The sequence below is a fragment of the Moschus berezovskii genome, chromosome 2 (assembly GCF_049115385.1).
Source record: "Moschus berezovskii isolate FMDL1 chromosome 2, NW_MosBer_1.0, whole genome shotgun sequence".
In the NCBI taxonomy this organism is placed as follows: domain Eukaryota; kingdom Metazoa; phylum Chordata; class Mammalia; order Artiodactyla; family Moschidae; genus Moschus; species Moschus berezovskii.
The window spans coordinates 137382463-137409957 of NC_142461.1; positions in this window are offsets into that span (position 1 = coordinate 137382463).

Sequence of the window (27495 nt, forward strand, 5' to 3'; positions counted from 1 at the left end):
AGCACTGAATATGAAATAGAAAAAGTGAAATAAATTAGAAAAAAGTAAGAGATCATCATATATCCCACTTGTTTTTATTTTTTTCAAAAATTTTTAATTAGAAAACTTAAATTTACAATGTGTTTATATCATTCACTGAATACGTAGTATTTAAAATAACATCATCACAGAAAGAGAACAAAAATACAAAGTCTTAAAACCTACGAGATTTGAAACATATTATCCACTGAGGCCTTAAATGTAGTAGACATTACATAAAAAGGAAAAGCAATGAGTATACAAGTATACAGCCAGTTTAAGAAGTTAGCAAAATAAACAGAATAATCATAAAGAAAAAAAAGCAACTAATACATACCAGTTATTAATGCAATAAAAATAAAGATAAAATTGAGAGGCTCAACAGAGCCAAAGCTGCCATAAAAGCATCTCTAAAAAGGGAAACCTCAGGTAACAATAATCAACAAGAAAAATCTTGCATATAAACAATACTCAAAATGGGAATTACCCACAGAACATTAAGAATATAAATAATAGAACCACTTTATGCCTGTACATTTGAAGATTAGTTGTCTCATATACAGGGTTATCGTTCAGTTCAGTTCAGTCACTCAGTCGTGTTGGACTCTCCGCAACCCCATGAATCACAGGCCTCCCTGTCCATCACCAACTCCCGGAGTTCACTCAAACTCATGTCCACAGAGTCGGTGATGCCATCCAGCCATCTCATTCTCTGTCGTCCCCTTCTCCTCCCGCCCCCAACCTTTCCTAGCATCAGAGTCTTTTCCAGTGAGTCAACTCATCGCATGAGGTGGCCAAAGTATTGCAGTTTCAGCTTTAGCATCAGTCCTTCCAAAAAGCACCCAGGACTGATCTCCTTTAGAGTGGACTGGTTGGATCTCCTTGCAGTCCAAGGGACTCTCAAGAGTCTTCTCCAGCACCACAGTTCAAAAGCATCAATTCTTCGGCGATCATCTTTCTTCACAGTCCAACTCTCACATCCATACATGACCACGAGAAAAACCATAGCCTTGACTAGATGGACCTTTACTGACAAAGTAATGTCTCTGCTTTTGAATATACTATCAAGGTTGGTCATAACTTTCCTTCCAAAGAGTAAGCGTCTTTTAATTTCATGGCTTCAATCAGCATCCACAGTGATTTTGAAGCCGAAAAAAATAAAGTCTGACACTGTTTCCACTGTTTTTCCATCTATTTCCCATGAAGTGATGGGACCAGGGTTATTGTTACCACCTTTCTAAATTCCATATATATGTGTTAGTATACTGTATTGGTGTTTTTCTTTCTGGCTTATTTCACTCTGTATAATAGGCCCCAGTTTCATCCACCTCATTAGAACTGATACAAATGTATTCTTTTTAATTGCTGAGTAATATTACATTGTGTATATGTACCAAAGCTTTCTTATCCATTCGTCGCAGATGGACATCTAGGTTGCTTCCATGTCCTGGCTATCATAAACAGTGCTCGATGAAAATTGAAGTACATGTGTCTCTTTCAATTCTGGTTTCCTCAGTGTGTATGCCCAAGAGTGTGACTGCTGGGTCATATGGCAGTTCTATTTGAAGGTTTTGGTGGAATCTCCACACTGTTCTCCATAGTGGCTGCACTAGTTTGCATTCCCACCAACAGTGTAAGAGGGTTCCCTTTTCTCCACACCCTCTCCAGCATTTATTGCTTGTAGACTTTTTGATAGCAGCCATTCTGGCTGGCGTGAAATGGTACCTCATTGTGGTTTTGATTTGCATTTCTCTGATTATGAATGATGTTGAGCATCTTTTCATATGTTTGTTAGCCATCTCTATGTCTTCTTTGGAGAAATATCTGTTTAGTTCTTTGGCCCATTTTTTAATTGGGTCGTTTATTTTTCTGGAATTGAGCTGCAGGAGTTGCTTGTATATTTTTGAGATTAATCCTTTGTCAGTTGTTTCATTTGCTATTATTTTCTCCCATTCTGAAGGCTGTCTTTTCACCTTGCTTATAGTTTCCTTTGCTGTGCAGAAGCTTTTAATTTTAATTAGGTCCCATTTGTTTATTTTTGCTTTTATTTCCAATATTCTGGGAGGTGGGTCTTGGAGGATCCTGCTGTGATTTATGTTGGAGAGTGTTTTGCCTATGTTCTCCTCTAGGAGTTTTATAGTTTCTGGTCTTACATTGAGATCTCTAATCCATTTTGAGTTTATTTTTGTGTATGGTGTTAGGGAGTGTTCTAGTTTCATTCTTTTACAAGTGGTTGACCAGTTTTCCCAGCACCACTTGTTAAAGAGACTGTCTTTTCTCCATTTTATATTCTTGTCTCCTTTGTCAAAGATAAGTTGTCCATAGGTGTGTGGATTTCTCTCTGGGCTTTCTATTTTGTTCCATTGATCTATATTTCTGTCTTTATGCCAGTACCATACTGTGTTAATGACCGTGGCTTTGTAGTAGAGCCTGAAGTCCGGCAGGTTGATTCCCCCAGTTCCATTCTTCTTTCTCAAGATTGCTTTAGCTATTCAAGGTTTTTTTAAATTTCCATACAAATTGTGAGATTATTTGTTCTAGCTCTGTTAAAAATATCATTGGTAGCTTGATAGGGATTGAATTGAATCTATAAATTATTTGGGGGAGTATACTTATTTTCACAATATTTATTCTTCCGATCCATGAACACGGTATATTTCTCCATCTATTAGTGTCCTCTTTGATTTCTTTCACCAGTAGTTTATAGTTGTCTATATATAGGTCTTTTGTTTCTTTAGGTAGATATATTCCTAAGTATTTAATTATTTTCATTACAACGGTGAATGGAATTATTTCCTTAATTTCTCTTTTTATTTTCTCATTATTAGTGTATAGGAATGCAAGGGATTTCTCTGTGTTGATTTTTTATATCCTGTGACGTTACTATATTCATTGATTAGCTCTAGTAATTTTCTGGTAGAGTCTTTAGTGTTTTCTGTGTAGAGGATCATGTTATCTGCAAACAGTGAGAGTTTTACTTCTTCTTTTCCAATTTGGATTCCTTTTATGTGTTTTTCTGCTCTGATTGCTGTGGCCAAAACTTCCAAAACTATGTTGAATAGTAGTGGTTAGAGTGGGCACCCTTGTCTTGTTCCTGACTCTAGGGGAAATGCTTTCAATTTTTCACCGTTGAGGATAATGTTTGCTGTGGGTTTGTCATATAGAATAGGATAGGAGGAACATACCTCAACATAAGAAAAGCTATATATGACAAACCCACATCAAACATTATCCTCAACGGTGAAAAATTGAAAGCGTTTCCCACAAAGTCAAGAACAAGACAAGGGTGCCACTCTCACCACTACTATTCAGCATATGTTCCAGTTGTTTTTAAACATGACTGCTCACTGAAAACTTCTGGAGCTCTGGAGAGAAAAAACAATACCTGAACATTTGCACTTTTCAAAAAATTGCAAGATAATTCTGATATGCATCTGGATTTTAAACAGTGATTACTGGTTTTTCTGTAGATCCTAGTTTTGGTCATCTAGACTATTATTTTTCTGTTGAATCATGATGCAATGGTATTAAGTAAGTAATAGTTACATAATCACAACAGTAAAAGATGTTTATCAGTTTTCACAGTCAGTAGCCAGACAAAAAATAAAAGATAATTACAATTCCAGATCATAATGGGAACATGATTATCTTAACAATATAAAATAATTACATACAATTTGGGGAGTCAAGGAGAGTGATGTGGTAAGTGGGAGAGCATACAAGCACATGTTTTCATCAACCCCGCTAGTCTATGTCCTTTGTCTGGTGTGTTTAACCCATTTACATTTAAGGTAATTATCGATACATATGCTCCTATTACCATTTTCTTAATTGTTCTGGGTTTATTTTCTGTAGGTCTTTTATTTTTCTCGTGTTTCCTGCCTAGAGAATTTCCTTTAGCATTTGTTGTAAAGCTGGTTTGGTGGTGCTAAATTCTCTTAACTTTTGCTTGTTTGGAAAGCTTTTGATTTATCTATTAAATCTGAAGGACAGACTTGCTGGGTAGAGTATTCTTGGCTGTAGGTTCTTCTTTTTCATCACTTTAAATATATCATGCCATTCCCTTCTGGTTTGTATAGTAGTCTGATAAGACTTCCCATATATGTTATTTGCTGCTTTTAGTATCTTATCTCTGTCTTTAATTTTTGTGAGTTTGATTACTATATGTCTTGGTGTGTTCCTCCTTTGATTTATCAGCTGATTTAAATTTCTTCCTAGCATTCTCTGTGCTTCCTGGACTTGGTTAACTATTTCCTTTCCCACATTTAGGCACATTTCCTGAACTTCCTGTTTCCCATAATTTCCCAAGCTATTATCACTTCAAATATTTTCTCAGGTCCTGTCTCTCTCCCTTCTTCTTCTGGGACCCCTATAATGTGAATGGTTGTGTGTTTAATGTTGTCCCAGAGGTCTCTTAAGCTGTCTTCATTTCTTTACATTATTTTTTCTATACTCTATTCTGTGGCAATGATTTCCAACATTCTGTCCTCCAGGTCATTTATCCATGCTGCTGCCTCAAGGATTCTGCTATTGATTCCTTTCAGTGTGTCATTCATCTCTGCTTGCTTGTTCTTTAGTTCTTGTAGATCTTTAGTAATCATTTCTTGAATCTTCTCAATCTTTGCCGATAGTCTTTTCCGAGATCCTGGGTCATCTTCACTATCATTATTCTGAATTCTTTTTTCTGGAAGATTTCCTATCTCCAATTCATTTAGTTGTTTTTCTGGGATTTTATCTTGTCCCTTCATCTGGGACACAGTTTTTGCTTTAACATCATGATTAACTTTCTGTAATATGTTTTTTTATTGTTTGTTTCAGCCACTGTGAGACTATTTATTCTTGCTTCTGTCTGCCCTCTGATGGGTAAAACTACAAAGCCTGTGTAAGTTTCTTGATGCTATGCACTAGCTCAACAAAGTTTTAATTCAATTATCTGTGATGGGTGGGGTTGCAGTCCCTCCCTAGTAGTTGCTTAGCATGAGAGGACCCAGCCCTGTGGTCTATGGGTTCTCAGTTCAGTTCAGTTCAGTTTCTCAGTCTTGTCTGACTCTTTGAGACCCCATGTATCACAGCAAACCAGGTCTCCTTGTCCATCACCAACTCCCAGAGTTCACTCAAACTCATGTCCATCGAGTCGGTGATGCCATCCAGCCATCTCATCCTCTGTGGTCCCCTTCTCCTCCTGCCCCCAAAACTTCCCAGCATCAAAGTCCTTTCTAGTGAGTTAACTCTTTGCATGAGGTGGCCAAAGTATTGCAGTTTCATCTTTAGCATCAGTCCTTCCAATGAACACCCAGGATTGATCTCCTTTAGAATGGACTGGTTGGATCTCCTTGCGAAGGGACTCTCAAGAGTCTTCTCAAGCACCACAGTTCAAAAGCATCAATTCTTAGGTGATCAGCTTTCTTCACAGTCCAACTCTCACATCCATACATGACCACTGGAAAAACCATAGCCTTGACTAGATGGACCTTTATTGGCAAAGTAATGTCTCTGCTTTTTAATAGGTTGGTCATAACTTTCCCTTCCAAGGAGTAAGAGTCTTTAAATTTCATGGCTGCAATTAGCATCTGCACTGATTTTGGAGCCCAGAAAAATAAAGTCTGAGACTGTTTCCACTGTTTCCCCATCTATTTCCCATGAAGTGATGGGGCCAGATACCATGATCTTTGTTTTCTGAATGTTGAGCTTCAAGCCAACCTTTTCACTCTTCTCTTTCACTTTCCTCAAGAGGCTTTGAGTTCCTCTTCACTTTCTGCCATAAGGGTGGTATCATCTGCATATCTGAGGTTACTGATATTTCTCCCAGCAATCTTGATTCCAGCTTGTGCTTCTTCCAGCCCAGCGTTCCTCATGATGTACTCTGCATATAAGTTAAATAAGCAGGGTGACAATATACAATCTTGACGGACTCCTTTTCCTATTTGGAACCAGTCTGTTGTTCCATGTCCAGTTCTAACTGTTGCTTCCTGACCTGCATACAGGTTTCTCAAGAGGCAATTCAGGTGGTCTGGTATTCCCATCTCTTTCAGAATGTTCCACCGTTTATTGTGATCCACACAGTCAAAGGCTTTGGCATAGTCAATGAAGCAGAAATAGATATTTTTCTGGAACTCTCTTGCTTTCTCCATGATCCAGCGGATGTTGGCAATTTGATCTCTGGTGCCTCTGCCTTTTCTAAACCTGCTTGAATATCTGGGAGTTCACGGATCGCATATTGCTGAAGCCTGGCTTGGAGAATTTTGAGCATGACTTTACTAGCGTGTGAGATGAGTGCAATTGTGCAGTAGTTTGAGCATTCTTTGGCATTGCCTTTCTTTGGGATTGGAATGAAGACTGACTTTTTCCAGTCCTGTGGCCACTGCTGAGTTTTCCAAATTTGCTGGCATATTGAGTGCATCTCTTTCACAGCATCATCTTTCAGGATTTGAAACAGCTCAACTGGAATTCCATCACCTCCACTAGCTTTGTTCATAGTGATGCTTTCTAAGGCCCACTTGACTTCACATTCCATGATGTCTGGCTCCAGGTGAGTGATCACGCCATTGTGATTATCTTGCTTGATGGTAGGATTAATGGTGAACTACAAGAGGATTTATGCCAATGGAGACCTTCCAGTGCCCCCATCCCTGTGGTGAGCCCCTGCTGACCCACGCCTCCACAGGAGGCCCTCCAACACTAACAGGTAGTTTTGGTTCAGTCTCCTGTTGGGTCACTGCTCCTCTCCTCTGGGTCTCGGTCTGCTCAAAATTGTGTTTGTTATTTCCAAGACTTGAGTCTATGTTTCCCTCAGTCATCCTGCTGGCCCTCAAGGCCATTCCCTGGGGATTCACATCTCTTTGCAGGATCCCCAGCTGGGAAGCCTGATGTGGAGTTCAGAACGTTCACAGTAGTGTAAGAACTTCTTTGGCATTATTATTCTCCAATCTGTGAGTCACCCACCCAACAGGTATGGGATTTGGTTTGATCATAATTGCACCCCTCCTACCATCTCTCTGTGGCTTCTTCATCTTTGAACATGGGGTATCTTTTTTTGGTGGGTTTCAGTTCCCTCCTATAGATGGTTGTTCAAATTTGCTAGTTGCAAATTTGGTGTTCTTGCAGGAGGAGATGAGCAAACATCCTTCTTTTCTGCCATTCTTGAACTGAAAGTTTCAACGTTCTTTTAACCACAAAATCAGTTCAGTTCAGTCGCTCAGTCGTGTCCGACTCTCCGCAACCCCATGAATCACAGCACGCCAGGCCTCCCTGTCCATCACCAACTCCCGGAGTACACTCAAACTCATGTCCACAGAGTCGGTGATGCCATCCAGCCATCTCATTCTCCGTCGTCCCCTTCTCCTCCCGCTCCCAACCTTTCCCAGCATCAGAGTCTTTTCCAGTGAGTCAACTCGTCGCATGAGGTGGCCAAAGTATTGCAGTTTCAGCTTCAGCATCAGTCCCTCCAATGAACATCCAGGATTGATCTCCTTTAGAATGGACTGGTTGGATCTCCTTGCAGTATAAGGGACTCTCAAGAGTCTTCTCCAACACCACAGTTCAAAAGCATCGATTCTTCGGCGATCAGCTTTCTTCACAGTCCAACTCTCACATCCATACATGACCACGGGAAAAACCATAGCCTTGACTAGACGGACCTTGGTTGGCAAAGTAATGTCTCTGCTTTTTAATATACTATCAAGGTTGGTCATAACTTTCCTTCCAAGGAGCAAGCGTCTTTTAATTTCATGGCTGCAATCAGCATCTGCACTGATTTTGGAGTCCAGAAAAACAAAGTCTGACACTGTTTCCACTGTTTTTCCATCTATTTCCCATGAAGTGATGGGACCAGATGCCATGATCTTTGTTTTCTGAATGTTGAGCTTCAAGCCAACCTTTTCACTCCTCTCTTTCACTTTCATCAAGAGGCTTTTGAGTTCCTCTTCACTTTCTGCCATAAGGGTAGTGTCATCTGCATATCTGAGGTTATTGATATTTCTCCCAGCAATCTTGATTCCAGCTTGTGCTTCTTCCAGCCCAGCGTTCCTCATGATGTACTCTGCATATAAGTTAAATAAGCAAGGTGACAATATACAACCTTGACGTACACCTTTTCCTATTTGGAACCAGTCTGTTGTTCCATGTCCAGTTCTAACTGTTGCTTCCTGACCTGCATACAGGTTTCTCAAGAGGCAGGTCAGGTGGTCTGGGATTCCCATCTCTTTCAGAATGTTCCACAGTTTATTGTGATCAACACAGTCAAAGGCTTTGGCATAGTCAAAGAAGCAGAAATAGATGTTAACCACAAAATACATTCATTTAATTAAACTCAGTATAAATTTAGCTAATCCTGACTAATATGGATACAGAAAGTGATAGAAGATTGGGAAAAAGAATCCCTGAGAAAAGTTTTATGCATGGTCAGTATTCAGTTGAACTGAACTGAACTGAATCCTGACCATGCGTAAAACTTTTCTCAGGGATTCTTTTTCACAATCTTCTATCACTTTCTGTATCCATATTAGTTTGTCCCTAAAAATAGGGACACTCAAAATAATCAGCTTTAGGTCAAATTATTTTTCCTTAACCAAATATATTTTCACTCCTCATATATACTTTTGCTGAAACAACTCATCCTAATTGCCTTGTATGTGGAAAGGTTCCTTTGTTATTCCTAGTCTTTAGTCATATATTACAAATTTAACTTACAAAAACCTTTATCTCTAGTAAAAACTGACAAGCAGTAAGTAATTGTAAATTGTTTTTCATACCATCATTTCCTGATTAGAACATCCCATGAAACAGCCCCATGAAATACAAAACATTTATGTCTTCACTGTAGTACAAGACATGTATCTAATAAACCCAAATATCTTTTGTTTCACTCTGGTAAGTAGGTAAATGTAAGCTTATTTAGCAGTTAATGTTCTAGTATCTTATTTTCTGTGGAAATGACCTAACTATTCAATAAACATATATCTTTTAACTTCTTTTAGCAAAATTCTAGAATTTTAAGTCACCAAGTATCTGGAGAGATCATTTTAAGTTAACTTTTAAAAATAATTATTTCCCAAGAGTTTACCCAAAAATTTTCATCTCATTTGTACTTAACTTACTTATAGGAATTTTACCAGACCAGGTTATTTTTTGCAGGTGTATTTATTAATATAACATATAGCAATATCTTATGTGACTTCTATTAAACCTAGGTGAAACAAAAGTAATATACTTAATTATGCTTAATGTTGATATATAACATTAATCTCTTCCAAAGATGTCTATATTAATTAGATTAACAAACTTAACCTTAATACCCAACATTAATTTAATATTGAATATTTCCCAGTTCATATGAAACTGAAAGTCATTTTGGCTAGGTTTTTCATATTTAGAAATATTTAGTTTGGAAGTACTTACTTTTAAGTCAATTAAATAGAGCTCTTAAATAATTTTGATAATATTTTTCAGAGATAGAGGGATCTCATATGTGTAATGTATACTATAAATCTTATAGCTTAACTTAAAGAAAAAATAAACTTAGTTATGAATCAAGTGTTACAATATAAACTTGCTGGTTTATATTGCTAATTTAAACAGTTGGGATAAATTAAATTTACTTGCTTAGATGATTTAGGCTTTACTCTTTGTGGAAAAGACTTTTATACTCGACCTTGGTAAAATTCTAAGGAGGATGTGAATTAGATTTTCAGTTGAGGGAGACTTTTCAGCAGTATGAGTTTAAACTGTCATTTTGTTTCATTTTTCTTTTTCCTTTGGTTTTATGTTCTACCTGATTGAACTAATTAGGCTCAGGTTCAGGTCCCTGTGGCCTGTACTTTTCTGATTTGTAGAGATTTGCAAGCCACTCCAGTACTCTTGCCTAGAAAATCCCATGGATGGAGGAGCCTGGTAGGCTGCAGTCCATGGGGTCGCTAAGGGTCGGACATGACTGAGCAGACTTCACTTTCACTTTCACATATTGGAGAAGGAAATGGCAACCCACTCCAGTGTTCTTGCCTGGAGAATCCCAGGGATGGGGGAGCCTGGTAGGCTTCCGTCTATGGGGTCACACAGAGTCGGACACGACTGAAGTGACTTAGCAGCAGCAGCAGCAGCAAGACAAAAAAAGTTGCTTTTAACTCTTCAAAGAAAGGGTCTGTCCCCTAAACAATATTGAAAGAAAGATCTGCCCAGCTATAAATTCTGTATCAGTGAGAAGATTTCTAACTAAGCTGAAATTTAAGAGTTCTATTACTATATTTTAGACTTTAAGGTTTAATTTATCATATCTCTTAAAGCTTGCATAAGACATTTAACAAAAGTCTTCTTTCTGAATGTACAAGTTAAACCCCAAATATTAGTTCTCAGTTTTACTTTAAGGCTCAAGTGACATATTAGATTTTTTCTAGTATGTTTAATTAACACTTTCTAAGGGATAGGTTGATATGCCTTGTCTATATTTGTGTGTATATATACACATGTGTGTCTGCAATGTGGGACACCTGGGTTCAACCCATGGGTCGAGAAGGTCCCTTGGAGAAGGATATGACAACCCACTCCAGTAGTCTTGCCTGGAAAATTTCATGGACAAAGGAGCCTGGTAGGCTACAGCACATGGGGTTGCAAAGAGTAGGACACAACTGAGCGACTTCACTTTTCTTTCATATATATAAAATCTCAATTCTGTCAACTTTTATACTTTAAACTTTAGTTCTCTTTAGGACCCAGTGAACAAGTTTTCACATCACAGGAAGCTTTTCTTTAGAAGCTTTTCTTTCTTTTTATTTCCATTTTATCTATTTTTATATAAAACGCTCTGGGATCCCCACAGAGGGCTTGAGCCAAGGAACTCAAGTCGAGTTATCAGTCTTGATTACTTGGCCTGATTGTTGCCTCAAATTCTTGATGGTCAGGTATCTCAGTGTAATTTTTTTTTCTCTTTACCCTTTAAATATATATACATATTTATAATAAATATATATAATATATTATATAAATATATAATGTATATAATTTATAAATATATAAAATATATAAGTGTATATATATATTTAAGTTATGAGTGACTTGAGCTGGCCTGTTTGGTCTTTAATGTCGGGGACCAGTAGGGGTTCCTTTGGTACCATTACAATTTTGGTGCTGTAATATCAAAACCTTGTGCATTAATCTCTTATATGTTTGTTTTATTTATCACATTTTAAGTACCCATGTAAGATTCTTTATTCATTTTGGATAGGTCTCTCTAAGAGTTCTTCTTTGTTGGGGAAAATGTCTCTAGACTTTTCCTACAGCTTTTTTTTTTTCTGATAATCAACCTGATCAACATTAATTATTCTAATGTTTTTGGTAGCATCTATAAGAGCCATTGCAGGGAAGTTGAATGCGTTGCCAAAAGTTTTATTCTTGCTTTACGTTTGAAGTGCTTATTGATAAAAGAAACCACTTGTTACACACACATAAACAGCTTCAATTTTTAATAGAAGACTATTTAACTTAATTTCAATATACAGTCATTAAAAGAAAATAAAAGAAACAATAGAGAGAAGTAAAGCCTATACATCACAAAACTGGGCTGACACCTATATCCAGATTTGAACAGCACTAGGAAGTCAAGGAGGACTTCCCTGGTGGCTCAGATGGTAAAGCGTCTGTCTACAATGCAGGGGACCTGGGTTTGAGCCCTGGGTTGGGAAGATCCCCTGGAGAAGGAAGTGGCAAATCACTCCAGTATTATTGCCTGGAAAATCCCATGGATATAGGAACCTGCTAGGCTACAGTCTATGGGGTCGCAAAGAGTCGGACACCACTGAGTGACTTCACTTCACTTCAGGAAGTCAAGGAGATCCAACCAGTCCATTCTAAAGGAGATCAATCCTGGGTGTTCATTGGAAGGACTGACACTAAAGCTGAAACTCCAATACTTTGGCCACCTCATGTGACGAGTTGACTCACTGGAAAAGACTCTGATGCTGGGAGGGACTGGGGGCAGGAGAAGGGGATGACAGAGAATGAGATGGCTGGATGGCATCACCGACTCGATGGACATGAGTTTGAGTGAACTCCGGGAGTTGGTGATGGACAGGGAGGCCTGGTGTGCTGTGATTCATGGGGTTGCAAAGAGCTGGACACGACTGAGCGACTGAACTGAACTGAACTGAACTGAGGAAGTCCCATATAACAGCAATCTGGAGTCCCAGTTGAGAAAAGGTCCTGGGCAGTGTGTCATTGTACTGGTGAGACTTCAAATTGTTGATTTGGAGGGTTCCCACTTATAATCCCAGGCCACAGATGGATATTTTCATCTGTTTTCATGCAAAAATACAACTGGTTTTTCTTTAATTTTTACAATGCTGTTTGTTTCACTTTGTGAGTCATAGAGGTCCTAGACCAGGGGGACTGGCCAGGTTCCCAGGGGCTTAAAAAATTCCAAGGCTCCCTTTCTTATCTAAAGTGCTATTTGACTTTCTGGTAACAACTGGTGTGCTAACAGGCAAGCATGTAGTCCAGGCAGGGCCATAAATCAATCAGAGGTCTGTTCCTCTACTTCTGTAGGCAGAACAAGACTATCTCCATTTTAATCTCTTTAACACCAAGAACATGACAGTGCTTCCCAAACCAATTTTTCTTATTTGATTTAAATTAAGGAAATTCTTATGTTAACCATTAGATATATTTTTTCATCTTTTAATTTTATTTTTATAGGCAGCCCTGAAATAGTTGTTTATGATGAAAATTCTCTAAAAATTTACCAATTTTCTCCAATTTAAAGTGTCCATCATCTATTCTGAAATGAGATATATATTAAGAGTGATTCAGGAGATTGGTCAACAGAATTGCAGGGGAGAAAGATGTGAGTTAACCCCTGCTTACAGAAACACCAAAATTACAACTACTGAAAAATTATTGACAAAATTGCTAGAACCTACCAAAAAAGATATCTTATATACAAAGGCAAAGAAGAAGCCACAATGAAACAGTAGGAAGGACCCAATCACAACAAAATCAAACCCTATACCACCAGGTTGGGGACCCACAAACTGGAATATAATTATACTACAAAAGTTCTCTAATTAGAGTGAAAGTCCTGAGTCCCACATCAGTTTTCCCCACTTGAGGGCCTGGTAATGGAAGGAGGAGGTCCTAGAGAATCTTGCTTTGAAAGCCAGCAGGGTTTGATCACAGGAATGCCACAAGAATAGAAAAATCAGAAATTCCACTCAGGGAGGGCACATGCATGGTCCAGTGAGCATCAAGGCCCAGGGAAAAAAACTAGTGACCACATAAAAGACTGGGCCACACTTATCTGCTGGTAAAAGATGACCTCCTGTGGAGGTTGGAGGTGACTGTGACTCACAGCAGGGACAGACACTGGCAGTGGTATTTTTGGTGAATACTCTGATGATGGGAAGGACTGGGGGTGGAAGGAGAAGGGGACAACAGAGAATGAGATGGCTGGATGGCATCACCAAATCGATGGACATGAGTTTAAGTGAACTCCAGGAGTTGGTGATGGACAGGGAGGCCTGGCATGCTGTGATTCATGGGGTCGCAAAGAGTCACTCACGACTGAGCGACTGAACTGAACTGAACTGAATTTGCATGAGACTTCCCAGAGGCCAACATTGCCTCCTCAAGACCCAGTCCCACTTAACAGCTGTAGGCTACAGTACTGGGATGCCTCAGGCCAAACAAACAACAGGGTGGGGACACAGCTCCCATCAGCAGACAGGCTACCTAAAGTCTTCCTGAGCATGACTTGATTCTCCAGTGGGGGCGGGGGGGAAACAGCTCCAACCATGAGTGGGTAAGAACCTGACAGCAGGAAAAGTGTACAAGTCTCTTATACAGTCTTATTTACCAGAAGACAGAGAGTAGATACAAGAAAAACTGCAATCTTTCAGCCTGCAGAATAGGATACAAAATCACAGAAAATTAGATAAAATGAAATGGCAGAGGAGCATATTTCAGACGAAGGAACAAAATGAAATATCAGAAGAGTGACTAAGTGAAGTGGCAGTTCAGTTGCTCAGTTATGTCCAACTCTTTGTGACCCCGTGGACTGTAGCTTGCCAGAGTCCTCTGTCTATGGGATTTTCCAGGCAAGAATACTGGAGTGGATTGCCATCTCCTTCTCCTGAGAAGTGAAGTGGAGACAGACAATTTATAGGAAAGAGAATTCAGAGTGATGATAGTAAAGATGATTCAAGATCTCAGAAAAAGAATGGAGGCAAAGAATGAGAAAATATAAAAAATATTTAACAAAGACCTAGAAGAACTAAATAAGAAACAAACAGATGAAAAATACACCAAAATTAAAGATACAATAGAAGGAATTAAAAGAAAAATAATTGAGGCAGAAGAATGAACAAGAGACCTGAAGGAAAGAATGCTAGAAATCACTTCCAAAGATTCGAATAAAGAAAAAAAAAGGTAAAGAAATTAAGACAGTCTATTAGACCTATAAGACATCATTAAATGCACCAATATTCACATACAGGGGTACCAGAAAAAGAAGAGATAGAGAGAGAAACATTTGAAGACGTAATAAATGAAAAATCTCCTAACGTGGGAAAGAAACAGTCACCCAAGTCCAAGAAGTTCAGAGATCCCCTGACAGGATAAACCTAAGGAGGAATATATTAGTCAAACTAATAAAAAATAAATTTAAGAATTATTAAAAGTAACAAGGAAAAAGTAACAACTAAGTTACAAAAGCTCCCGTAAGATTATCAGCAGAAATACTGCAGGCCAGAAGGGAGTGGCACTATATACATAAAGTGATGAAAGGGAAAGACCTACCTTCAATACGATGAAGTATTTTCTACCCAGTAAGGTTCTCATTCATGTTCATTGGAAAAATCAAATGAATCATAGGCAAGCAAAAGTTAAGAGAATCCGGAACCATGAGACCAGCTTTGCGACAAATGCCAAAGCAATTTCTCCAAGCTGAAAAGACCACAACTAGAAACAAGAAAGTTACAAATGAAAAAGCTCACCAGTAAAGAAACCATAAAGTGAATGTAGGAAATGACCTACACACAAATATGATCTCAAAACCAATAACTGTGAGAAGAGGAGAGCACAAATGCACAATATTGAAAATGCGTTAAAAATTAAAAGACCAGCCACATAAAAGAACTTTGTTTATATATAGACTGCTACACCAAAACCACATGATAACTGCAAAACAAAAGTCTATAGACACACACAGAAAAAGAAAAAGGAATCAAAATATAATGCTAGTTAGTCATCAAATCACAAACAAGGAAGAAAAGTAAAAAAGCTACAAAAACAAATCCAAAACAATAAAACGGCAATCGGTTCATACACACACACACACACACACATATATATATATCAATGGTTACCTTAAAAGTAAATGGATTAAATGCTCCAGCCAAAAAGAGGTAAGATTGGTTGAATGGGTATCAAACAAGACCTGTATGTATGCTGTCTATAAGAGACTGACTTCAGATAGAGGGACACAACCACCTGATAAGTGAGAAGATGGAGAACTTATTCCATGCAAATAGAAATCAAAAGAAAACTGGAGTAAAAATATTTAAATCAGACAAAATAGACTTTAAAATACTTTTAAAAGAGTCAAAGGATGACGCATGATAATCAAAGGGTCAATCCAAGAATATATATCAATTGTAAATATCTGTACAGCCAACATATAAGCACCTCAATATATAAGGCAAATACTAATAGCAATAAAAGAAGAGATAGTAGCACAATAATAGTGGGTAACTTTAACAACCCACTTTCATCAACAAACAGACCATACAGATAGAATATTAACAGGAAACACAGACTTTAAAAGGTGCATTAGATCAGATGGATTTAATTAATATTTGTAGAGCATTCCATCTTAAGTCATCACAATACACATTCTTCTCAAGCACACATGGAACAATCTTTAGCGTTGATCACGTGCTGGAACACAAAGTAGGCCTCAATAAATTTTAAAAAATTGAAATCCTATGAAGTATGTTTTCTTTTTCTAATTAATTATTTCATTTTAATTGGAAGATAATCACTTTACAATTTTTTGATGGTTTTTGCATATATCAACATGAATCTGTCACGGGTATGCATGTGTCCCCCTCATCCTGAACCCATCTCCCTCCCCACCCGACCCTTGTGGGTTGTCCTAGAGCACTGACTTTGGGTGCCCTATCAAGCATCTTGGCTGACCACAGGCTAAGATATTAGGAATCAGCTACAAGGGAAAAATTTCAAACAAACAAACAAAAACTTGTGGAGGCTCTACAACATGCTTCCAATCAACCAGTGGGCCATTGAAGAAACCAAAGAGAAATTCAAAAAATGTTTACAGACAAATGAAAACAAAGCGTAATGATCCAAAAGCTATGCAAATGAAGCAGAAACGTTTCTATCAGGAAATTTTATAGCAATAAAATCTTACCTCAGGAAAGAAGAAAAATCACAAATAAACAACCTAAGCTTACATTAAAGCAACTAGAGAAAGAATTAAAAAAAAAAAATCCCAAAGTTAGTAGACGTATAGATACTATAAAGATCAAAGTACAAATAAATGAAAGAGAAATGGAAAAAAAAATATACAAAACTTCAATGAAGCTAAATGCTGGTTGTTTGAAAAGATAAACAAAATTGATAAATCTTTTGCCAGATTCATCAAATGAAAAGACAGAGGGCTCAAATCAATAAGATTAGAAGTGAAAATGGAGACGTTATAGCAGACACCACAGAAAAACAAATAATCATAAGCACCTACAAGCATGATACACCAATAAAATGAAAAGCATGGAAGAAATGGGCAAATTCTTAGAAAGATACAATCTTCCAAGACTGAATCAATAAAAATTAGAAAATATGAGCAGATAATCACACATAATGAAATTAAAACTATGATTTTAAAATTTCCAAAAGCCAAATGTCCAGGATGAGATGACTTCACAGGCAAACTCTATTAAATGTTTAGAGAAGACTTAGTACATATTATTCTGAAACTATTCCAAAAAATTGCAGAGAAAAGAATATTGCCAAATTCATTCATTCTATGAGGCCATCTCTCTGATACTACAGCAAAAGATACAACGGAGCAAGAAAATTATATATCAATAACACTGATAAATATAGATGTGAAAATCCTCAACAAAAGACTAGCAACCCAAAAAAGCTTTTGACAAAATTCAGCACCCATTTATGATAAAAATGCTCCAGAAAGTGGATACTGAGGAAACATACCTCAACATAAAAAATGTTGTATATGTCAAACCTACAGCTAACAACATATTCAATGGTTAGAAGTATAAAGCATTTCCTCTAAGATCAGGAACAAAGATGTCTACTCTTGAGACTTTTATTCAATTCAGTTTTAAAAGTCCTACCCACAGCAATCATTCCCTTATGGCAGAAAGTAAAGAGGAACTAAAAAGCCTCTTGATGAAAGTGAAAGAGGAGAGTGAAAAAGTTAGCTTGAAGCTCAACATTCAGAAAACTAAGATCATGAAATCTGGTCCCATCACTTCATGGGAAATAGATGGGGAAACAGTGGAAACAGTGTCAGACTTTATTTTGGGGGGCTCCAAAGTCACTGCAGATGGTGACTGTAGCCATGAAATTAAAAGACATTTACTCCTTGGAAGGAAAGTTATAACCAACCTTGATAGTATATTAAAAAACAGAGACATTACTTTGCCAACAAAGGTCTGTCTAGTCAAGGCTATGGTTTTTCCAGTGGTCATGTATGGATGTGGGAGTTGGACTGTGAAGAAAGTTGAGCGCCAAAGAATTGATGCTTTTGAACTGTGGTGCTGGAGAAGACTCCTGAGAGTCCCTGGACTGCAGGGAGATCCAACCAGTCCATTCTAAAGGAGATCAATCCTGGGTGTTCATTGGAAGGACTGATGCTAAAGCTGAAACTGCAATACTTTGGCCACCTCATGCGAAGAGTTTGACTCATTGAAAATGACCCTGATGCTGGGAGGGATTGGAGGTGGGAGGAGACATGGACGACAGAGAATGAGATGGCTGGATGGCATCACCGACTCGATGGACATGAGTTTGAGTGAACTCCAGGAGTTGGTGATGGACAGGGAGGCCTGGTGTTCTGTGATTCATGGGGTCGCAAAGAGCTGGACACGACTGACTGACTGAAATGAACTGATCTGACCCACAGGAATCAGAGATGGAAAAGAAATAACAGAAATCCAAACTGGAAAAGAAGCAAAACTGTCACTGTCTGTAGATGACATGACACTATGCATAGAAAGTCCTAAAGATGCCACCAGAAAAACTATTAATCTGATAAATCTGATAAAGTCATAGGATGTAAATTAATACAGAAATCTTTTGCATTCCTATAACTAACAATGAAAGATTAGAAAAAGAAATAAAAGAAACAATCTCATTTACCATCACTTCAAAAAGAATAAAATATGAATAAATCTGCTTAAGGAGAAAAAAGGCATCTACTCCAAAACCTATGAGATGCTAGTGAAAGAAATCAAAGATGACACAAACTGATTTAAAGATATGTTCTTGGATTGGATGAATCAATATTGTGACAATTATTATACTACCCAAGACAGTCTACAAATTCAATGCAATTCTTATTAAACCATCAACTGCATTTTTCACTGAACTAGAAAAAATATCTTAAAATTTGTACGGGGACACAAAAGACACAGAATAGCCAAAGCAATCTTGAGGAAAAAAAACTAAAACTAGATAAGTAGGCTCCCTGACTTCAGACTAAAGTTCAAAGCTAACATCATCAAAACAGTATGATTCTGGCACAAAAACACAAATACAAATGAATGAAAGAGGATAGAAAGTCCAGAAATAAAGCTACCCACCTATGGTCAGTTAAACTACAACAAAGTAAGCAAGATTATACAATGTAGGAAAAACTGTCTCTTCAATAAAAGGAACAGTGAAAACTGGACAGCTACATGTAAAAGAAAATGAAATTAGAACAGTCTTGAACACCGTACACAAAAATAAACTCAGAATTGATTAAAGACCTAAATGTAGGATTGGATACTAAAAAACTCAGAGGAAAAGGTGAGCAGAACATTTTTTGACATAAATAGTAGAAATATATTTTCTTGGTTGTCTCCTAGAGCAAAGGAAATAAAAACAAATATTTTTTAAATGAAACTTAATTAAATTCAAAAACTTTCACAAAACAAAGGAAACCATTAACAAAATGAAAATAAAACCTACAGACGGGAGAAAATATTTGCAAATGATACAACTGACAAAGGATTTATCTCTAAAATTTACAAGAAACTCATGTGTCTCATTATCAAAAACGAGCAAACAAAAAACAATCCAATCAAATAAGAGACAAATCTAAAAAGACATTTCTCCAAAGAAGACATACAGATGGCCAGGAAGCACATGAAAAGATTCTCAACATCACTAACTATTCCATTCCGTTCCATTCAGTCCCTTAGTCATGTCTGACTCTTTGCAACCTCATGAATCACAGCATGCCAGGCCTCCCTGTCAATCACCAATTCCCAGAGTTCACCCAAACTCATGTCTATCGAGGCGGTGATGCCATCCAACCATCTCATTCTCTGTCATCCACGTCTCCTCCCACCTCCAATCCCTCCCAGCATCAGAGTCTTTTCCAGTGAGTCAACTCGTCACATGAGGTGGCCAAAGTATTGGAGTTTCAGCTTTAGCATCAGTCCTTCCAATGAACATCCAGGATTGATCTCCTTTAAAATGGACTGGTTGGATCTCCTTGCGGTACAAGGGACTCTCAAGAGTCTTCTCCAACACCACAGTTCAAAAGCATCAATTCTTCGGCAATCATCTTTCTTCACAGTCCAACTCTCACATCCATACGTGACCACTGGAAAAACCATAGCCTTGACTAGATGGACCTTTGTTGGCAAAGTAATGTCTCTGCTTTTTAATATGCTATCTAGGTTGGTCATAACCTTCCTTCCAAGGAGTAAGTGTCTTTTAAATTCATGGCTGCAATCAACATCCGCAGCGATTTTGGAGCCCAAAAAAATAAAGTCTGACACTCTTTCCACTGTTTCTCCATCTATTTCCCATGAAGTGATGGGACCAAATGCCATGATCTTCATTTTTTGATTGTTGAGCTTCAAGCCACCCTTTTCCCTCTCCTCTTTCACTTTCCTCAAGAGGCTTTTGAGTTCCTCTTCACTTTCTGCCATAAGGGTGGTGTCATCTGCCTATCTAAGGTTATTGATATTTCTCCCGGCAATCTTGATTCCAGCTTGTGCTTCTTCCAGCCCAGTGTTCCTCATGATGTACTCTGCATAGAAGTTAAATAAGCAGGGTTACAATATATAACCTTGACATACTCCTTTTCCTATTTGAAATCAGTCTGTTGTTCCATGTCCAGTTCTGACTGTAGATTCCTGACCTGCATACAGGTTTCTCAAGAGGCAGCTCACATGGTCTGGTATTCCTAACTCTTTCAGAATTTTCAGCAGTTTATTGTGATCCACACAGTCAAAGACTTTGGCATAATCAATGAAGCAGAAATAGATGTTTTTCTGGAACTCTCTTGCTTTCTCCATGATCCAGCAGATGCTGGCAATTTGATCTCTGGTGCCTCTGCCTTTTCTAAAACCTGCTTGAACATCTGGAAGTTCACGGTTCACATATTGCTGAAGCCTGGCTTGGAGAATTTTGAGCATGAATTTACTAGCGTGTGAGATGAGTGCAAGTGTGCGGTAGTTTGAACATTCTTTGGCATTGCCTTTCTTTGGGACTGGAATGAAGACTGACCTTTTCCAGTCCTGTGGCCACTGCTGAGTTTTCCAAATTTGCTGGCATTCACTATTAGAGAAATGTAAATCAAAACTACCGTTAGATATCATCACACACCAGAATGGTCATCATCCAAAAAATCTACAAATAATGAATGCTGAAGATTGTGTGGAGAAAAGGAAATCTGCACTGCTGGTTGAAATGTAAGTTGGTACAACCACTTTCATTTAGTTGCTAAATCACATCTGACTCTTCATAACCCCATGAACTGCAGTTTGCCAGGCTCCTCTGTCTATAGGATTTCCCAGGCGAGAATACTGGAGTGGGTTGCTATCTCCTTCTCCAAGAGCTACTGTGTTATTTAGCAGTGCCTGTCCTTGGCATATATTTGGAGAAAACCTTGTTTCAAAAGGATGCCCACACTCAAATGTTCATTACAGCACTTTTTCCAAAGGTCGAGACATAGAAACAACTTAAATATCCACCAACAGATGAATGGATAAAGATGTGGTACATATACAATAGAATATGTCTCAGCCATTAAAAAGAATAAAATAATGCCAATTACAGAAACATGGATGGACCTATACATTATCATACTGAGATAGAGAAAGACAAATATCATATCATATAAATTATATGCATAATCTAATAAAAATAACACAAATGAACATATTTAAAAAACAGAAACAGACTCACAGGTTTGAAGAACAAACTTGTGTCTATCAGGGTTTAGAGTGGGGGCACTGGGATAGATGGGGCATTTGGGATTGACAAGTACACACTGCTGTATTTGAAAATGATAACAAGCAAGAACCTACTGAGTTGCACAGGGAATGCTCCTCAGTATCCTGTAATAACCCAAATGGGTAAGGAATTCGAAAAAGAATAGATACATTTATATGCATAACTGAATCACTTTGCTGTACACCTAAAACTCACACTGAGCTTTCCCAATGGATCAGCATGAAGGAATCTGACTGCAGTGTAAAATACACAGATTTGATCACTGGGTTGGGAAGAATCCCTGGAGGAGGAAATGGAAACCCACTCCAGTATTGTTATCTGGGAAATTCCATGGACAGAGGATCCTGGCAGGCTACAGTCCACGGGGTTGTAAAGAATCGGACATGAACAAGTGTCTGAAGAGGAGGTGAAAAAGCTGGCTTGAAACTGCTGTATGACTCAGGAACCTCAAGCAGGGGCTGTGAGACAGGCTGAAGGGTGGGATCGGGAGGGAGATGGGAGAGAGGTTTGGGAGGGAGGGGACATGGGTGTACCTATGGCTGATTCTTGTTGATATACGACAGAAAACCACTAAATTCTGTAAAGCAATTATCCTTCAATTAAAAATTTAAAAAAAAAAAAACAACTAAGTTCATGGCATCTGGTCCCATCATTTCATGGAAAATAGAAGGGGAAAAGTGGAAGCAGTTACAGATTTTATTTTCTTGGCCTCCAAAATCACTGCCTACAGTGATTGTAGCTATGAAATCAAAAGACATGTGCGCCTTGGAAAGAAAGCTATGACAAATGTAGATAGCATATCAAAAAGCAGAGACATCACTTTGCCAACAAAGGTCCATCTAATCAAAGCTATGGTTTTCCCAGAAGTCGTATAGATGTGAGAGTTAGACCATAAAGAAGGCTGAACACCAAAGAACTGATTATTTTGAACTGTGGTCTTGAAGGAAACTCTTAAGAGTCCTTTGGACTGCAAGAAGATCAAAACAGTCAATCCTAAATGAAATCAGTCCCAAATATTCATTGGAAGGACTGATGCTCGGAAGAGAAGCTTGGATACTTTGGCTACCTGATGTAAAGAGCTGACTCACTGGTAAAGACCCTGATGCTGGGAAATATTGAATGCAAAAGAAGAAGGGAGTGGCAGAGGATGAGATGGTTAGATAGCACCACTGACTCAATTGACATGAATCTGAGCAAGTTCCAGGGATAGTGAAGGACAGGGAGCCTGGTGTCTTACAATCCATGGTGGTCACAAAGAGTTGGATACGACTCAGTGACTGAATCACAACAACAAAACTCACGCAACATTATTTATCAACTATGCTCCATTATAAAATAAAAATTAAATGAAAATAGTGATTCAGATCAATAAGATGCAACAAGCTTCCCCATAAGGGTATGGGTAACATGCCACTTAAATAAGATCCAGAAAGTTTACTCTCCAAAGAAGTATGGTAGAGATCACATTTTCAACACACACACACACAGACAATACCTTAAGAAGATCAGGTAGGACATTTATGTCTTAAAGACAAGGAAGAGAAATGCAAATTCCCACTACTGGGCTTTTATTTCAGGTCAGGATTTTCATAAGATGTCCACATTAAGCTGGATTTTTAACTTCAGTTCACACACAATAAAAAAGCCCTCTCATTTTCACAAGATTTTCTTTAATTTCCAGTTAAGTACTTGTAAGTTCTGTATGTACATAAACCAGACTGTTAGTTAGAGGCTGGAGATCTGTTTTTCTTTCTTTTGATTTGAAAAGAAAACTTGCAGCGGCCAGTTTGTCAAAATAAAATCACTAGTGTAGACAATTCAAGGAAAAATGACAGATCAGTTTCCCCCCTAATTACCTGGTCTAAATCTCACTCAGTCTTTGAGTAAAAGCTTCCCAGTACATTTCACTGAGGAGAACCTGTTCAGTGTCTAAACTGATCCCTGGTATGTTTCAACTGGGCTCCCATAATATCTTTAAATTAAGGAGCACACATTAATATTTTTCAATTGGGGAGTCAGATATCTGTTCAGTTCAGTTCAGTTCAGTCACTCAGTAGTGTCTGACTCTTTGCGACCCCATGAATCACAGCACGCCAGGCATCCCTGTCCATCACCAACTCCCGGACTTCACTCAAATTTATGTACATCGAGTTGGTGATGCCATCCAGCCATCTCATTCTCTGTCGTCCCCTTCTCCTCCTGCCCCCAATCCCTCCCAGCATCAGAGTCTTTTCCAGTGAGTCAACTCATCACATGAGGTGGCCAAGGTATTGGAGTTTCAGCTTTAGCATCAGTCCTTCCAATGAACACCCAGGAATGATCTCCTTTAAGATGGACTGGTTGGATCTCCTTGCAGTCCAAGGAACTCTCAAAAGTCTTCTCCAACACCACAATTCAAAAGTATCAATTCTTCGGCAATCAGCTTTCTTCACGGTCCAACTCTCACATCCATACATGACCACTGGAAAAACCATAGCCTTGACTAGACGGACCTTTGTTGGCAAAGTAATGTCTCTACTTTTTAATATGCTATCTAGGTTGGTCATAACTTTCCTTCCAAAGAGTAAGTGTCTTTCAATTTCATGGCTGCAATCAGCATCTGCAGTGTCTGACACTGTTTCCACTGTTTCCCCATCTATTCCCCATGAAGTCATGGGACCACATGCCATGATCTTTGCTTTCTGAATGTTGAGCTTCAAGCCAACCTTTTCACTCTCCTCGTTCACTTTCATCAGGAGGCTTTTGAGTTCCTCTTCACTTTCTGCCATAAGGGTGGTGTCATCTGCATATCTGAGGTTATTGATATTTCTCCCAGCAGTCTTGCTTCCAGCTTGTGCTTCTTCCAGCCCAGCATTCCTCATGATGTACCCTGTTAGATGCTTCCAAATAAAACTCAGAATCATCAACCAAAAACTGGGAAATCCTAGAACCAGGAGAAACTCACCCAAATTCATCTGGACTCTCTGAGAAGACGGATGGATACAAGAGACCTCTACTGGTACCAAGGCTCTAGTTCTTCATAGAGTTCAGAAAAAGGACAGAAGTCTTCTCTGAATCCCTTCCTAAATGGTGATCGAAAGTGTCAACAGAAAAAAATGCACAGCCTAGAAGTTGAGAGTTGGCTTTATTCAGTGGACAGAACTGAGGACTGAAGCCCAAGACATATCATCTCAGATAACTCTGAGAGATAGCTCTCAAGAGGCAAGGGCTGAAGAACAGGATATATAGGAATTTTTGCATCAAATATCAGGTAGTTGGAACATCAAAATATTACCATCAGAGAAATACAGATAGCTCAAGTTAAGTCATTTAGTGCTTTTCTATGTATGGGAAGATGCAAGAGTCTGAGATAACTTAAGTCATTTCTTTGATATGCACCTCAGCTATCTGGAGCCACTATCCTGTGTTTTCAAATCCTGAGTCTCTCCAAGGTGCACTGTTGGCGGGTGGCTGCAACATTGACTGCTATATTGTTGAGGGTGGTATGGCAACTATCCTGAGCTCCCTTAATGCTCACAGTTGGGGTGGATGTAATGTGATGGTCTAGAAGGCTACAATATGCTATGTTTACTGATAAACAGTCAATATTTTCATTTCATTGTAACATGGACTTTAATACCAGTAACATAATTTTGTGCCTCTGACTTTCTCTTACACTTATAAATTACAACATCAAAATATATTAGTAATTAAGTGTGTGCATTCACTTGAATCCTGATCCAGCACTTTATTAATCATATTTTCAGGAAGAAGAAATTTTTCTCTACACTACCAGGTTCTTCTGGCTGGTCTAAGAAATTAAAAAGTTTAGTAACAGGTATACATGGGATAGACCCAGTAAAACTGAGTAACTCACAAAAGTGACTGAAACCTTCACCTTCAGATGAAGAAATACCATTTTCAGGTAAAGAAAATAGAAGTTGTTGGAGGTACTGGTTTGGGATTTCCAAGGGGAGGAAGGCAACTGACATAAAGATGGAAAAGAAAATGTTCAGTAAGCAAATGTTTGCTGGACCATCAGAGACAGTGAGACACAGAGAAATCTCTGATCTGTAGGCTCTGCTAAGTTTTCTCCACTACCCTTGGCCCATATTCTTTGCAGATATCTTTGGTAATATCCCTATTCCAGAAATACACCCTCTCTCTAAATTTTTTAGGCAGTAAGGTGAAAGATCAAAGTTTTTTTCCAGAATCTTGTAGGCCTTAATTATTTTTAGTCAGAGATATTTTGGAATAGCAAGTTTTGCCCCTCTATTGTTGGGGGGTGGGGGGGTGGGTCTAGGTCTATACGTAAGATTACAAATTTTAGAGTCCATTAGAACCTGTAAAGGAAACTATTGATCACTGATGAACATATATGCAAAAATCCTTAACCAAATTCTAGCAATCAGAATCTAACAACACATTAAGAAGATCATACATCATGAACAAGTGGGCTTTATCCCAGGGATGTAAGGATTCTTCAATATCCACAAATCAAACAATGTAATACACCACATTAACAAAATGAAAAATAAAAGCCATATGATTATCTCAATAGATGCAGAGAAAGCCTTTGACAAAATTCAACATCTATTTATGATTAAAAAAAAATGTGGGAAGGTGGGAATAGAAGGAACATTCCTCAACATAATGAAAGCTATATATGACAAACCCACAGCAAACATTATCCTCAATGGTGAAAAATTGAAAGCTTTTCCCCTAAAGTCAGGAACAAGACAAGGATGCCCATTCTCACCACTACTATTCAACATAGTTTTGGAAGTTTTGGCCACAGCAATCAGAAAAGAAAAAGACATAAACGGAATTCAAATTGGAAAAGAAGAAGTAAAACTTTCACTGTTCACAGATGACATAATCCTCTACACAGAAAACCCTAAAGACGCTACCAGAAAATTACTAGAGCTAATCAATGAATATAGTAACGTCACAGGATATAAAATCAACACACAGAAATCCCTTGCATTCCTATACACTAATAATGAGAAAATAGAAAGAGAAATTAAGGAAACAATTCCATTCACCATTGCAATGGAAAGAATAAAATACTTAGGAATATAACTACCTAAAGGAACAAAAGACCTATATATAGAAAACTATAAACTACTGGTGAAAGAAATCAGAGAGGATACTAATAGATGGAGAAATATACCGTGTTCGTGGATTGGAAGAATAAATATTGTGAAAATGAGTGTATTACCCAGAGTAATTTATAGGTAAAATGCAATCCCTATCAAGCTACCAACAGTATTTTTCACAGAGCTAGAACAAATAATTTCATAATTTGTATGGAAATACAAAAAACCTCGAATAGCCAAAGCAATATTGAGAAAGAAGAATGGAACTGGGGGAATAAACTTGCTGGACTTCAGGCTCTACTACAAAGCCACAGTCATCAAGACAGTATGGTGCTGGCATAAGGACAGAAATATAGATCAAGGGAACAAAATAGAAGGCCCAGAAAGAAATCCACGCACCTGTGAACACCTTATCTTTGACAAAGGAAGCAAGAATAATGGAGAAAAGACAGTCTCTTTAACAAGTGGTGCTGGGAAAACTGGTCAACCACTTGTAAAAGAATGAAACTAGAACACTCCCTAACACCATACACAAAAATAAACTCAAAATGGATTAAAGATCTCAATGTAAGACCAGAAACTATAAAACTCTTAAAGGAGAACATAGGCAAAACACTCTCTGACATAAATCACAGCAGGATCCTCCATGACCCACCTCCCAGAATACTGGAAATAAAGCAAAAATAAACAAATGGAACCTAATTAAAATTAAAAGCTTCTGCACAGCAAAGGAAACTATAAGCAAGGTGAAAAGACAGCCTTCAGAATGGGCGAAAATAATAAGTAATGAAGCAACTGACAAAGAATTAATCTCAAAAATATACAAGCAACTCCTGAAGCTCAATTCCAGAAAAATAAATGACCCAATCAAAAAATGGGCTAAAGAACTAAACAGATATTTCTCCAAAGAAGACATAGAGAT